Below are 15185 nucleotides of genomic sequence, written 5' to 3' on the forward strand. Positions count from 1 at the left end.
CCCTGGCCTGCACATTTGCCAGACATGTCTCCCATCGAACATGTCTGGGATATATACTTATATGTATATGGTGTGTGTTCTTTCGGACGTGTCCGAAAGAACACACACCATATCCATATAAGTATATAGTTCTGGCAACACCGGCCTTGACCTTCTTATGTGCGGATGTTCACATATTCCCACACATATTCCCCGAACTCTTACGGGACTTAGTAAGAATGTCTTCCATGAGAAATGACTGTGTTGGGGTAGGACACTACGAATGTAGTGTGTGGACATACAAGGTGAGAATGTGGGTCTCGTGGGAGACGTGCGCGAGATAGTCCTTGCAGTCGCGCTATCCTTAGTGCCCTCGATGGCTCAGATGGATAGAGCGTCTGCCATGTAAGCAGGAGATCTCGGGTTCGAGTCCCGGTCGGGGCACTCATTTTCACCTGTCCCGGCTGATATACATCAACGCCCGTTAGCAGCTATAGGTGTTAATATAATTTTAATGTTGTCTGAGATATGGTTGGTCGGCACCTGGTGTGTCACAGTCCTCCGGTAACTGGTGTCACGTATTTGTGGGCTCGGATACAAATTGCGTGGAGAGTAATCCATCAGGAACGTATTCAGAACCTTATTGATTCAATGCCACGGAATTTAGTAGCTCTAATTGCAGCGCACTGTGACCACACGACATACTGAGCGTAGGGCTCAGAGGACATCTAGAGATATGATAAGGTAAACATTTGTTACTTGCCCTGCACCTAACCTGTGGTATTAAAGTAATTGAATCATGCGCGTTTCCTTCTTTGTGTTCCAATTTCCACTAACGGTAGTGTATATATGATTATTATAAACACAAATTGGCAGTTTACAGTAACTGAATCGCGTCTGTGTATAAGTCAAACCGTTGTGCTAGCAGCAAGGAACAAACAAAAAATATAAGCAAGGTATATAAGGAAGTTATATACAATACATTCGATAAAAACATGTCACATAGTTCAAATATCATGTACGCAGTTCTTAAACAATACTGTGTTACACTCTCACTCTTCAATTAAATTTTTCACTTCAGCCAATACGCTTGTCTCCACATGTCTCGGAAACTGGCGTCCTGACCTCCTCTCCTCTCCTGTTTTTTTTTTTTTTAATATTAACGAATAAGGTGCCGTCTTACAACATTTTTGACAGGAGATTGTTCATTCCACGTAGTACTGCGCCGGAACGTCGGTCCATTGATTTTACAAAGACAGAAAAGAATTGCGGAACAAAATGCAGCTGCATTGCTTCCCTTGGCCTCAGAGATCTATATCTGCGGCTGACTTCTCACTCCACTGCATTCTATAGAAACGATCTGTGGGCAAAATACAGAGTTCTTTTGTTATGTGTTTTGACCAGACTGCACAGGTTGTAAAAGCTAAGTTTCTGTCCAGACGCTCATCGGGACACATTATGTGACTTCTTTGGATAGAGGCCGGCAACCCAGTTCACGTGACAAACTCCCAGGGACCCAAGCTAAACAATGCTTGGCCCTTCGCATTATACCTGCCGTTGGTGGACACCTCGTCCCACCCGCTCACTTTCACCACCGAAACTCGAGCCGAATCTCCCAGGGAGCTTGACCAGATTCCGATTCTCTGCCCTGTGGCTCTCTCTCTCTTGTCTGGCTCATAATGGCCCTATCTACTTAACGGAAAACATCACAAGCACACTGCCGCCAGATAAGAGAGGGAATTAATATAGGAGTAGACGGCTTAGCCTTTGCAGACACAGGGGTTACACCTACATCTTCATGGATACTCTGCAAATCTCATTTAAGTGCCTGGCGGAGGGTTCATCGAACCATCTCCACAATTCTCTATTATTCTAACTCGTATCGCGCGGAAAGAATAAACACCTGTATCTTTCCGTATGAGTTCTGATTTCCGTTACTGTTATCGTGGTGATCGTTCCACCATGTGTAGGTCGGTGTCAACAAAATATTTTCGCATTCGGAGGAGAAAGTTGGTGATTGGAATTTCGTGAGAAGATTCCGTCGCAACGAAAAACGCCTTTCTTGTAATGATTTCCAGCCCAAATCCTGTATCATTTCTGTGACACTTTCTCCCGTATTTCGCGATAAAACAAAACGTGCTGCCTTTCTTTGAACTTTTTCGATGTACTCCGTCAGTCCTATCTGGTAAGGTTCCCACACCGTGCAGCAGTGTTCTAAAAGAGGACGGACAAACGTAGTGTAGGCAGTCTCCTTAGTAGGTCTGTTACATTCTCTAAGTGTCCTGCCAATAAAACGCAGTCTTTGGTTAGTCTCCCCCACAACATTTTCTATGCGTTCCTTCCAATTTAAGTTGTTAGTAATTGTAATACCTAGGTATCTAGTTGAATTTACGGCTTTTAGATTAGAATTATTTATCGTGTAACTGAAGTTTAACGAGTTCCTTTTAGCACTCATGTGGATGACTTCACAATTTTCGTTATTTAGGGGCAACTGTCACTTTTCTCACCATTCAGATAGTTTTTCTAAATCGTTTTGCAGTTTGCTTTGATCTTCTGATGACTTAGTCAATAAACGACAGTGTCATCTGCAAACAACCGAAGACGGCTGCTCAGATTGTCTCCCAAACCGTTTATATAGATAAGCAACAGCAAAGGGCCTATAACACTACCTTCGGGAACGCCAGAAAGTACTTCTGTTTTACTCGATGGCTTTCCGTCAATTACTACGAACTGTGACCTCTGACAGGAAATCACAAATCCAGTCACATAACTGAGACGATATTCCATAACCACGCAATTTCACTACGAGCCGCTTGTGTGGTACAGGGTTACTCATTACCAGCACTAAATATATATTAACTGACAGGGGTAGACATCAGAGAGCGAAGGATTTCAATTAATTACAATGAAATTTAAGATGTGCCAGTCCTGCATCAAAATGTTGTTTTCATTTTGCGATTTCAGATTCTTAAGACAGTCGGCCTGCAGATGAAGCCACGATGGAGGATGACAGTAGCTGGTTGGTACTGTGTGATCCTCTGTGCTCAAACGTTGGCTTTCTGTGTACTGTCAGGACGTGTCGTAGGTATGGTACACATTCTGCGCGTATCGCAAGGTTTCTTGTGATGACATTCGCATACGTTACGAAGTTCGTTTCGAGGATTGCTCACAGGTATGCTACGTCTTATATCACCGACGAGCTGCATAATTTTCCTGCGTCGGATGTACTTCAGAGAGACAGCAGCGAGGCGGATGACTGTGACCAATGAATGCAAAAAGGGGCGGCTTTTTTCTCACATTCGTATTGTCTTGAAGACCAGAACAGTGTGCGTAGTGCTTCTGGCTACGGCATCGCTTACCAGGCTGAGAGTAACGTAGGCGTTTATAGTCCTCCATAATAGGTCTCACGTACGATTCCACATCACAGCGAACAACGTGTATGCATTTAATGTTACGCCGTTCCTACGTTTTAATGGTTGCGAGATACGCCGCTGACTGCACCTCCTTTAACTGTTGAGTTTCTTTGGGCTTCCTAAGGAATCCCTTGGCTTGGCTTCTCCTTGGTAGCAATATAAATAAAAGAAGCCAACTCACCTCTTGCTTCTCAGTATTACTTTATGAAGTTAATATTTAATACACTACTGGCCATTAAAATTGCTACACCACGAAGATGACGTGCTACAGACGCGAAATTTAACCGACAGGCAGAAGATGCTGTGATATGCAAATGATTAGCTTTTCAGAGCATTCACATAAGGTTGGCGCCGGTGGCGACACCTACAACGTGCTGACATGAGGAAAGTTTCCAACCGATTTCTCTTACACAAACAGCAGTTGACCCGGCTTTGCCTGGTGAAACGTTGTTGTGATGCCTCGTGTAAGGAGGAGAAATGCGTACCATCACGTTTCCGATTTTGATAAAGGTCGGATTGTAGCCCAACGCGATTGCGGTTTATCGTATCGCGACATTGCTGCTCGCATTGGTCGAGATCCAATGACTGTTAGCAGAATATGGAATCGGTGGGTTCAGGAGGGTAATACGGAACGCCGTGCTGGATCCCAACAGCCTCGCACGTCGCACGTCGATCCGCTGGGGTGCTCTACGTTACTCAAACTGGTAGGTGTCTGAATACATCAAAATAAGCATTTAGACTGAACTCATTCTATTCATTCGGCAGTAACTCCGGTTGTCATTTCCTGTGCACATACATCTCCATTTCTTCGAGTAGGTTGAGTAACAGTCCCTTTTGCACCCTATGCAACACTTTCATATCATTGTCTATGCTTCCTACTAAATGTGTACCGAAATCGCTCTTGTTTTGATTATACGTATGTTCTCTAAAACGAGTCTGGAAATTCCTTCCTGTCTGACCGCTATAAAAACTGTCACAGTCTAAGCAGCTGATCTTATAAACACCAGATCCCATATATTTATTGCGTTCGTTGTCAACTTTGTGCCGTAGCTTACAACCAGTTGTACCTTTCGTCTGAAACCCAATTTTCATTTTCGTTTTTCTGAAGGCTTGTGCAATTCTGTCGGAAACCGCACCATTGTACGTCATAGCAACAAACTTCTTGCCTTCTGGTTCTATTGACTCCTTCCTGTCACATATTTTTGATTTTAGTTTGTAAAAGTTTCATTACATAACGATCTTTATATCCGTTTGCCTTAGCTACTAAGGCTCGTTAGATTTAGCGTTAACTTATTGAACCTGTCTCTTACACAATACATATCTTTGTAAAAGATCTGAGGATGGAAAACCGGTAATAAAGTGTAATAAATCTGTGTGATCAAGACGTACGTGTGAAAATAAAGTGCCAAAAATGATTGCGAACTCATTTATAGACTTTGTCTTCAGTTAATATGGTACAAAAGCAATTATTTGCGAAATATTGCCGCTTACTCTCCAAACGTAAGTCAATGCTATTTAAATACAACGTTGCTGTGTGAGATATATGTAAAAGAACAAGAAAAGAACGCATTTCAACGATAATGTTCTAGTCTTCACAATTTGTGTTAACAAAGTATAAAAAGCGTTTCATAAAACAATAATATCTTTTACAACATCGTAGCCTTCGTCAGAAATGCTGTTACTGTAGCTAAAATAGGACTCTGACACACAGCATTAGAGGAAAGGATATTTATGCAGAAGTATGAATTGTCATAAACTCTGAGTCACATGGAGTTCCGATGCTTTTTTCAGCAGATTTGATGGAGCTTTAATAATAGCTGCAACCTTTGCAGTAGTTTTGGCATCTCTGTTCTGACAAATATCCACAAAATCCTTGTCCCTCGCAAGAAGCACCAACAAGCGCTTGGGGAAACTACACAGCATGTTCACCCCATAGGTTATTCGTTTCATTCTAACATATCAACCCTCCATCTCAGTAGAAACACACGATTTCACTTTTGCCAGTATAAAAAAATCTAGCTTCACTTAGTTTGTCAAGAAGTTGCTTAATAGCTAAAGACCAACCTTTGAAAGATGCCGCCCCGCATGGTATGTTCTACATTTAGGATGAGCTAACCTGAACTTCCACGCATCACTAAGCTATAGCGATTTGAAAAGGAATGAGGACCGGTGGGCATTGGAGCTGAATGTAGAAACATACTTCTATTCTATTACGTGATTAACTACAAATCACTAGAAGACAATTGTAAAAAATATCTGGACGAGAGCATCCGCAAGGTGGTGAATTTCTCACAGAACATATTTGCACTATTTTTTCTCGTTATAGCTCTTCCACATAGTCAGTGACGGATAGAGGTCTAGGCAGCCCTCTAACTAGTGGAACGGTGCTGGCACAAAGTGATGGGATTTCGAGAGAATTAGCAGGAGTCTGTCATATGGCTGGCGGTATGTTTCGCTATATATCGAAGACGAAGACTGGAAGATTTGTGCGAACACGGAGGGTTAGCGATACTCTGACAAAAGGGGGCTCAGAAGTGATGTCTTTACCCCTTCTTCCAGTCATTGTGAGCAAACATATTACTTCCAACCACATACGTCTCGTGAAGTGATTACAGGGACAAATTAGTGGCTACACCTCAAGTTATCGGTGAACTGATCGAGTAAGTACAAAAATGTTCACGGAAAGACGGTAATACCTTGGGAACGAGATATATAGGAAGTGCAGGGCATCCAAGGTGATATGGCTGCAGGACAAAACATGTGATGTGCTATTTTTCTCGTTGTGGTAGTTCTCTACCTAAACAGTAATGTCTGGGAGACTAGGCGACCTTCTAACTAATGGAACAGTCCTCTCAGAACGTGATGGGATTTCAGGGCATTAACAGGGGTCTGTGAATGTGCGCGGGACATTTCTTACTCGTTAAAATCAGATGGATTCAAACGGTCTATGTCAAGGACTGGAAGATTCGCGAGAATATGGCGGGTAAGCGATACTCTGACAAAAGAGGAGTTGAGAGGTGAGCTCAAAACCGCTTCTTCTAAGTGTTGTGGGCAAACTTATTACAGCCTCTCACATGCGTCTCACGAAGTGACTGCAAAGAGAAAATTAGAGGCTAATACGGAGGTTTTAACTGCGAGCAAAATTCCAGCTTTTGTTTCCTCGGTAAATAAGAGACAACATTCTTCCGTGAGTTCTGAGTGTCCATTAATGGATGGACTGACATGTTAATAGGTAGACTGAATTTACATCTACATCTATATGCATACTTCTCATGTCTTCATACTGTGCGTGGAGAGGGGGTACCTTGTGCGACCAGTAATTATTTTGTTTCCTCACAAATGTAGCGAGGGAAAAGAAGGCTATCTGCTTGGGTCCGTATGAGCGCCAATTTCTCGCATCTTATCTTCGTGTATGCTGGCGGCAGTAGAATTCTTCTGCAGTCAGCTTAAAACGTCAGTTGTCTAAATTTTTTCTCAATAGTGTTCCTCGGAAAGAACACCGCCTTCCCTCCAGGGATTCCCATTTGATCTAGCTGGCGAGTGTAATCCGAAGGCAGGAAAACAATTAGGCGCCGTGCAAAGGGGCTCCTACGACAAAGGGGCTCTCGTGATAAATTTAATTAATTAATCGACCAGTTCGATGTCAATGAGATGCCACCTGGCGGGTGGAAGCGAGACGAGAGTGCAACGGGTACGGTTCACCAGTCGGAGTGGAAATCGGTCGCTTTTTCGCTGTCGTGAGATCTTTTAACGAAGTTTCAATATCCCAGCTACATAGTCAGAGATGTCCATCGTAATAAAAACAGGTGTAGTAACGTATTTATGAAGTGATGTGTAGCATCGACTTGATATTTACAACTCCTCTGCGCTGCTAGTTGGATACCTTGAGAGACTTTGAAGGTGACGAGGCATTTGAGTGTCTTATGAGAGATGGAACAACTGGAGGCGTCCTGTGACAGAGGCAGAGCATGATGCTCTTAGTGCTTCGTCATGAACTAAAAATACGTTTAATATCCTAGTCCTTCGATGTAGGACGTAACAGATACTAAGATTTTATTACTGAGTGGGAGAATACTTAGACGAAATATAGAATATGTCATACTGTTGTACAGGATTTTCACACTGAGAATCAACAAGTAACGATACTCTTGCGATGTGAACACGCGTGTATGCTCGAATTTTTTCTGTTTTCGAAAATATCACGCATAAAAGGGAGGAATCTACATTTCGCGTGAGAAATTCGAATTGCATGTACGGCAACTTCCCCGTCTCGGACTGGGTAAAGTGACTACACTAGTAAAAAAGTATCTTATGATGTATTTCCCCTGTTGACTAGGATGCGACTTGTGACTTGTAAATATGTATGTGTGTTTCATTATCCAGTGCTGTAGCTACGTGACTCCTTTATATAGGGAGCATGGATTATTGACTAGAGCTACTCTCTAGAGCTCGATCAATGGCAACGAATCCTCCCCAACTCGCTCGCTTCACAGCCAGAGGAAAAAAAGATTGAATTTTCCGCCGATTGTTTAATTTCCCGCCAATAAGAGGAGGCGAGGTGCGTGGGACTGTGCCGTAATTCTGTGTCGGCTATCTTGTATTGTTACCTCATAGTCAGACTATGCTAGTATTCCAAATATGGTGAAATAATCACAATAATCCTTCCACACCAGCGATATGCAAATAGAAATTTTGTAAATGAGGAATATATTAGTATTATTATTATACCCTCTGAAATATATTTATTATTATTATGTACTCTGCAATACAATGTATTTAGCGTTTGAATTTACCTTCAAAATTCTGATTTACCATGAAAATTTGTTTTTCCCATTGTTTTTTTTAGTTTCCCGCCGATTTTGAATTTCCCACCAATACGGGATAGGGTGGGGAGGTCAGGGGATTTTCCAGAGGGGAGGAGGTAATTAATTGGTTAATTTAATTAATGAAGTGTGACATCATCCGTGCGATGTTGCCACATCTATACTAGGTGGAAGGGGGAGTGGTAGGGGTAGGGAGAGCGTCCGCTATTTTGAATAAATTTTCAACAGACTGCACCTGTCTGAACACTGCCCTACTACTGTCGATAGTTGCTGCTGTCAGTGAATGAACGTCCATACCAACCGGTTTCTGAGTGAATATGCGATGGGAACTGTTTGGAAGAGATGTTTGGAGTCGGATAACTCACAGAAGGCCATTGATCTTGTTGGCATACGCCGTCAGTCCGAAAAATTCAGACTCGATAAATAAAAAGTAGAGAAACCGTAAAATGGTGGTTATCAGGTGCTCTACATAGCGTCCCCCCACTTGAGTACAGCGCACAGAACGTTCTGACCACTATGCGAAACGGTCGTTCTGTGGTGTCACCGCCAGACACCACACTTGCTAGGTAGTAGCCTTTAAATCGGCCGCGGTCCGTTAGTATACGTCGGACCCGCGTGTCGCCACTATCAGTGATTGCAGACCGAGCGCCGCCACACGGCAGGTCTAGAGAGACTTCCTAGCACTCGCCCCAGTTGTACAGCCGACTTTGCTAGCGATGGTTCACTGAGAAAATACGCTCTCATTTGCCTCGACGATAGCATAGCCTTCAGCTACGTCATTTGCTACGACCTAGCAAGGCGCCATTACCAGTTACTATTGATGCTGTAAAACATGTACCGCCAAGAGCGATGTTCACCAATTATGGATTAAAGTTAAGTATTCCAGCAGCTACGTACGTTTTTTGTTAGTCTCATTTCCTCGACCTGTTCCAGACCTCACGCCAGCCTGCGTGAGCTAAAACGCGTGCCTTCGGCTTCCTCTGATAGTGGGTTGGCTCTCTTGCCAATCCACAACACGTTCTTTGGGACATTCTTCGTCTCGAGCGTCACATTTGCACGTTGTTCAGTCCTGGTGAACTTCAAAGGCCCATTCTCCAATGTGTCGTTTTGCGGTGGGTTACTGTTGAAAACACCAAGTCTCGTCACCCGTGATAGTTTTTCCAGCAAAGAATTGTCCGCGTTTTTCATTTCAGTGAAGTCGCGGCAGGCGTCCGTGCGTTGTTGTTTTCCGTTGAGAAGTCAAGGTATGTAAGAGAAACTTTACAAATTGTTTTCTCTTCTTCAGAACATTCTGGAGAATGTCTTGAACACTTGATTTAGTGATCTCCAGTTCGTTACTTCACTGTGATTTATGACACAACAGCGCTGACACACTACGACTGCATGTCCACTACCAAACACTTCCTGCTCACAACAGACTAGTCGAATACACATATGTCCTTTGCGGTAGTTACCTCAAGGTCCCACTGTAGTTACTGCGCTGATGTCACATAACGCCAGAAATATAATGAATCTCTCAACTTTCTGGACGGATTGGGCATATAGCTGTATGTCTTCATCAGCATCTACATACATATACGGTGCATGGCTTCAAATGGTTGAAATGACTCTTAGCACTATGGGATTTAACATCTGAGGTCATCAGTCCCCTAGTATTAGAACTACTTACACCTAAATAACCTAAGGACATCACATACATCCATGCCCGAGGCAGGATTCGAACCTGCGACAGTAGCGATCGCGCAGTTTCAGACTGAAGCGCCTAGAATCGCTCGGCCACTGCGGCCGGCGGTGCGTGACAGAGGGCACCTTGTACCACTACCGGTCAATCCTCTCCTGTTACTGCCGCAAATGGAGCCAGGGGAAAAGGATTGTCTATATGCCTGCGTACGAAGAAGACGGAAGGAAGATTGGGTTTAATGTCCCGTCGACATCGACGTACGGGCCCTAATTTCTTGTACCTTATCTTCGCTGTCCATACCGAAAACGTTGTTGGCGGGACAGTAGAAACGTCGTGTAGCCAGCTGCAAATGACGGTTCTCTAAATTTTTTCAATAGCGTTTCGCGAAAAGAACGTCGTCTTCCCTCCAGGAATTCCCTGTTGAGGAGCTCAGGAGCATCTCGCCAATACATGACTTGCGTGTTGATTGAACCTACTAGTGGCAGATCTAGTAGGCCAGCTCTGGATTGCTCCGATCTCCTCCTTCAGTGCGACGTGGTGGGGACCCAAAACACTCGAGCAGCACTCCAGAATGGGTTGCGGTACTGTTGTATACGCGGTGTTCTCTATACATCAGTCCCAATAAACGAAAGTCGAACGTCCGCCTGTCCTCCTACCGATCTTATGTACTCGATCTATTTCACATCGCTTTGCAACGTTACGCCTAGATATTTAATCGACATGACTGTGTCAAGCGGCACATCAGCACTGTGCTCAAAACACCACGGGATTCTTTTTCTTACTCGACTGCATTTACTTATATTTTTCTACATTTAAATGAAGCCACCACTCGTGACAGTGAAGAGGATGTCTAAGTCATTCTGTATTCTCGTACAGTGAGCCAACGACGGCAGTTTCCCGTACACTGCAGCATCGTCAGCAAACAGCTGCAGATTGCTGCTCACCCTATCCGTCAGCTCATTAATTTACATGGACATTAAGAGCGATCCTACCACACTTCCCGCGTCACTTCTAACGATATCCTTATCTCTGATGAACTCTCACCATCCACGACAGCGTACTGGGTAGGACTGTTGATATTTTTAAAAATGTCGGGAATCCGAAAGATCGATACTTAAAAATGTCATTGTTGTCCCTCGATGTATCGAAGAAACGTCTCGATAAATCGGCGGAAAAATTATCGACGTACCGGCCTATAAAAATATGCCGCAGTTTTAGAGCTGTATATGTAATTATTGATTTATTATTAGATATTCCCTACATCAAGAAGCTAGCAGCCTCCCTATCCCCCCTTCAGCAAGAATTGAAAGGAAAACGATGCACGTTCACGCTTCGCGATAACCATAAATGGTGACCTCACGTAAGTGGCACAATAAAGTGTGTCCGATGGGTGTGTCGTTCAGTTTCGTCACATATCGGATTGATCTGGAACACTATATGTCTACTTCCCTGTTATTTTGTTTTTTTTTTTCATTTCTGCCAACGCCAGTGACGTTGCAGTTGTCGTATCAAAATTGCGCGATGAAGTTAAACGTTGCAGCTTCTGTTGGTAGTGCCCAGCGCCAATTACTTCACCATTTCCCCTCACACGTCTTCGCCCATTGCAAAGACCAATCTTGTTATTTAGATTTTTGTTCATAATTTTCAGCAACCGGTTTTTAAGAATAGCGATGTGAATAAATAACACACTAGTTCGTTAAAACTGTTTTTAACGCCACTGGCGTGCTATTTCTTCATATCGGAAATCTTGTTATTCCATTCACCTCCCCTCCACCCCCCCTCCACTCCCACCCCAGTGCGATCTGACCTCTTCTTTGTGACACCAATCCTTGCTTCACACAATCAAAGAGAAAGACTGAACGTGATGAAAGCTCTAAAAGTAGTAAGTCTCCATCACACAATGAAAGTGAAATAATATTCTACTACAATTTCAAATATTTACCAAAAATTGCGAAAAATATAAAATAAAAATATCGGATTCGATATTGTTATTTCGATATCTATATATCGGGGTATAGAATACCGCCGGTAAGTACCGCCGATACTTTCTGCGAAAAGTATCGATGTATCAGTGTTTCATGAACAGCCCTAAAAGTGGCTCATCGATTGGTCCAACGACATAGTGTGTGGGGAATATAGATTATGATACACAGGACATAAAATACCGCCTGATGCCTGGTCGGAGGTGGTTTTGGAATGTTTTGCTGGTGTTTCCGTACCTTGATATGGGAACATTCATTCAGGTTACCGTGCGTACGGGCCAGGTTGTTTATTTCAAGATCCTCAGTGACAAGTGTTGCCATTTCTTCTACGTCTTCATGATGAGCCTGCTGTGGACATTCCCATCTTCGAAGATCACAAGAACGTACGTTCCTTGTCTGACGGCACTGAGTGGCACCTCGACTGGCCCTTACAAATCACCCGCTCTTGATTCTATACACAATGTGTGTGAGACTATTTGGAACCGCGGTTGAAACGTTACAATTAACATCCGCACAGTTTGATACCTCCCCGGATCAAAGAGTGGCAATTGCATATCTGAAGAATTTTATGAACTCTCTACCTCACGTAATTGAGACCATTCTCATCTCTAGAAAACTTATAATACGGTATCAGGGTGACGTCACATGGGGTCGACTAATTTTTTATCTATTGGGGGCATGCATCAAGCCACGAAAGGCAGGACGATTTCACTATGAACTCCGAAGATGCGACAGTTACAGATTGATGTCGATGCGGTACAGCGATGGGTATAAATTTGCCTCCAGCCTGCGACATGGTTGCAGCCACCGACGACCAGGTTTTAAGCAAACAGGGAGACGCCCTTCCGCCTCAGCCTGCCCTGAAGGGCCGGCGGGCTGTAGGGCGCGGCTGCGTCCACCACTTACGTGCTTCGACCGCCGCCCTCCCCAAGCGAGGGGAAGAACAGCGGCTCCAAATTTGATTAACACGGCCTTTATCTCGACCCTTGCCTGCGAGAGACAGCCGGCCGCGTTGTTTTACCAGCTCTTATCGGCTGGTCGCTGTTGGATCATGAATCAGCCCTGGCACTTCGCGTGCTTTTGGATCGACCAATGAGTACGGTATTACGATGGATCTCGACTCCTTTATGTGCGTGGGGAGGTGGGCATCAAATTTCAGATAATGGCTCTGGAAGAGGCGAAACTATTTCATCCCAGTCCCATTATCTCTCGCCGCCACACTTTTCACATTTGCATTGTAGTGTAAGTCAGGAAATTCTGTAAAGTTATGGTTCTATCTAAAGCCAGTGACCTGGTATGACAGATCAGGGGACTTCATACCACAGAAAGGAAGCCGGAATGTTAAACTGCGCGCTTAAAATGCACTTACGCCTGACGTTGCTACCTCAGAACCACTCCGACCGCCACACACGCTCGCAAAGGGGGATGTAGGAACAAAAAACTCCATGTGTTTCAAAATAGTTAAGGCTACTCAAAGCGGAGAAGTAGTCATGGTCTGAAGGAATTCCTCTTGGATGCCACGGAATTAACCCATTTCCCATCTCACATTTACTGAGAATCTCTCACACACCGAATCGTATTGCGTGACTAGAAAAAAAATTAACTATATGACAGGCAAATGTTCAGCACGACCGAAAGCAAAATCAGGTTTGCACCCAAGGAAGCGTAATAATTTTCTTAGTTTATGTCGTTATTGTCTTCAGTCGGCGGACAGGATTTATGTAGCTCTCCACGACCTGCCTCCTGTGCAAGCCTCCTTCCAAATTGACGATTCCTTGACGCCTCAGGTTGAGTCCTACCAACCGACCCCATGTTTTACTTAACTAATTTATTTTCTCCACTATTCGGCTTAGTAACCCCTCATCAGATATCGATCGTCCATCCAATGCTCACTATTCTTCTCTAGCATCACATTTCAAAAGCTCCTATTCTCTTCTGGTCTGAACTACTTAACGTTGGCGTGTCACTTCTGTATAAAGCTATACTCCAGACAAAAGACTTCAGAAAAGACTTCGCAACATTTACATTTGTTTTCGATGATGCTAAAGTTCTGTTTTTCAAAAGTGCTTTTCTCGCTGTTGCGAGTCTACATTTTATATCCTCTATTCAGCGGCAATCTGCCCAAATAACAAAATTCATCTACTGCTTCAAGTGTCTTAATACCTAATGTAATTGCTTCAGCGTTGCCTGATTTGATCCGATTACATTCAATTACCTTTTATTTACTTTTTTGCTGTTCATTTTATAACTCCTTTTCATTAACCCAGGCATCTCTTTCAACTGCATTCCTTTCTTTGCTGTCTAGGACAGAATTACATTGTCATCGGCAAACGTCAAAGCTTTTATTTCTTCTCCCTAAATTTGAATTCCCTTTAACCGTTTCTCTTTGGTTTCATTCACAATTTGCCCAGTGTACGTACTGGATGACATCGACTATGAGCTACAACCCTGTCTCTCGTCCTGCTCCCTTTCATGCTCTTCTACTCTTACAACTGCAGTCTAGTTTCTGTACTAGCTGTAATAACATGTAGTTTCCAGAATGCGATTTTCACTCTGCAGCGGAGTGTGCGCTGATATGAAACTTCCTGGCAAATTAAAACTGTGTGCCGGACCGAGACTCGAACTCGGGACCTTTGCCTTTCGCGGGCAAGTGCTCTACCAACTGAGCTACCCAAGCACGACTCACGAGCCCGTCCTCACAGCTTTACTTCTGCCAGTACCTCGCCTTCTACCTTCCAAACTTTACAGAAGCTCTTCTGTGAACCTTGCAAAACTAGCACTCCTGAAAGAAAGGATATTGCGGAGACATGGCTTAGCCACAGCCTGGGGGATGTTTCAAGAATGAGATTTTCACTCTGCAGCGGAGTGTGCGCTGATATGAAACTTCCTGGCAGATTAAAACTGTGTGCCCGACCGAGACCCGAACTCGCGACATTTGTCTTTCGCGGGCACTTCTTAGCTTAATTCTAGTTTGCTGTCTGAGTTCTTAACATTCTTACACCTGCTTTTGTTTTCTGCAACAGTTCTTTAATTTTCCTATAGGCATAATCTGTCTTTCTCTCACTCTGCATGAATCAAACTGAAACTTGCCACAGAATTTAAATGCATGAGATTAATACATCATTATCATCATTTAAGACTGATTATGCCTTTCAGCGTTCAGTCTGGAGCATAGCCCCCCTTATAAAATTCCTCCATGATCCCCTATTCAGTGCTAACATTGGTGCCTCTTCTGATGTTAAACCTATTACTTCAAAATCATTCTTAACCGAATCCAGGTACCTTCTCCTTGGTCTGCCCCGACTCC

At 43.7% G+C, this 15185-nt stretch overlaps 1 non-coding gene across 1 annotated transcript; it reads left to right on the top strand.

Annotated features, from left to right (window-relative positions):
* Positions 1–348: 348 nt before the first annotated feature.
* On the top strand, positions 349–423 carry Trnat-ugu. The gene has a single exon. It is a non-coding gene; the product is annotated as a tRNA-Thr (tRNA).
* Positions 424–15185: the final 14762 nt, after the last annotated feature.

Source organism: Schistocerca americana, chromosome 4 (genome assembly GCF_021461395.2).
Source record: "Schistocerca americana isolate TAMUIC-IGC-003095 chromosome 4, iqSchAmer2.1, whole genome shotgun sequence".
Lineage (NCBI taxonomy): Eukaryota > Metazoa > Arthropoda > Insecta > Orthoptera > Acrididae > Schistocerca > Schistocerca americana.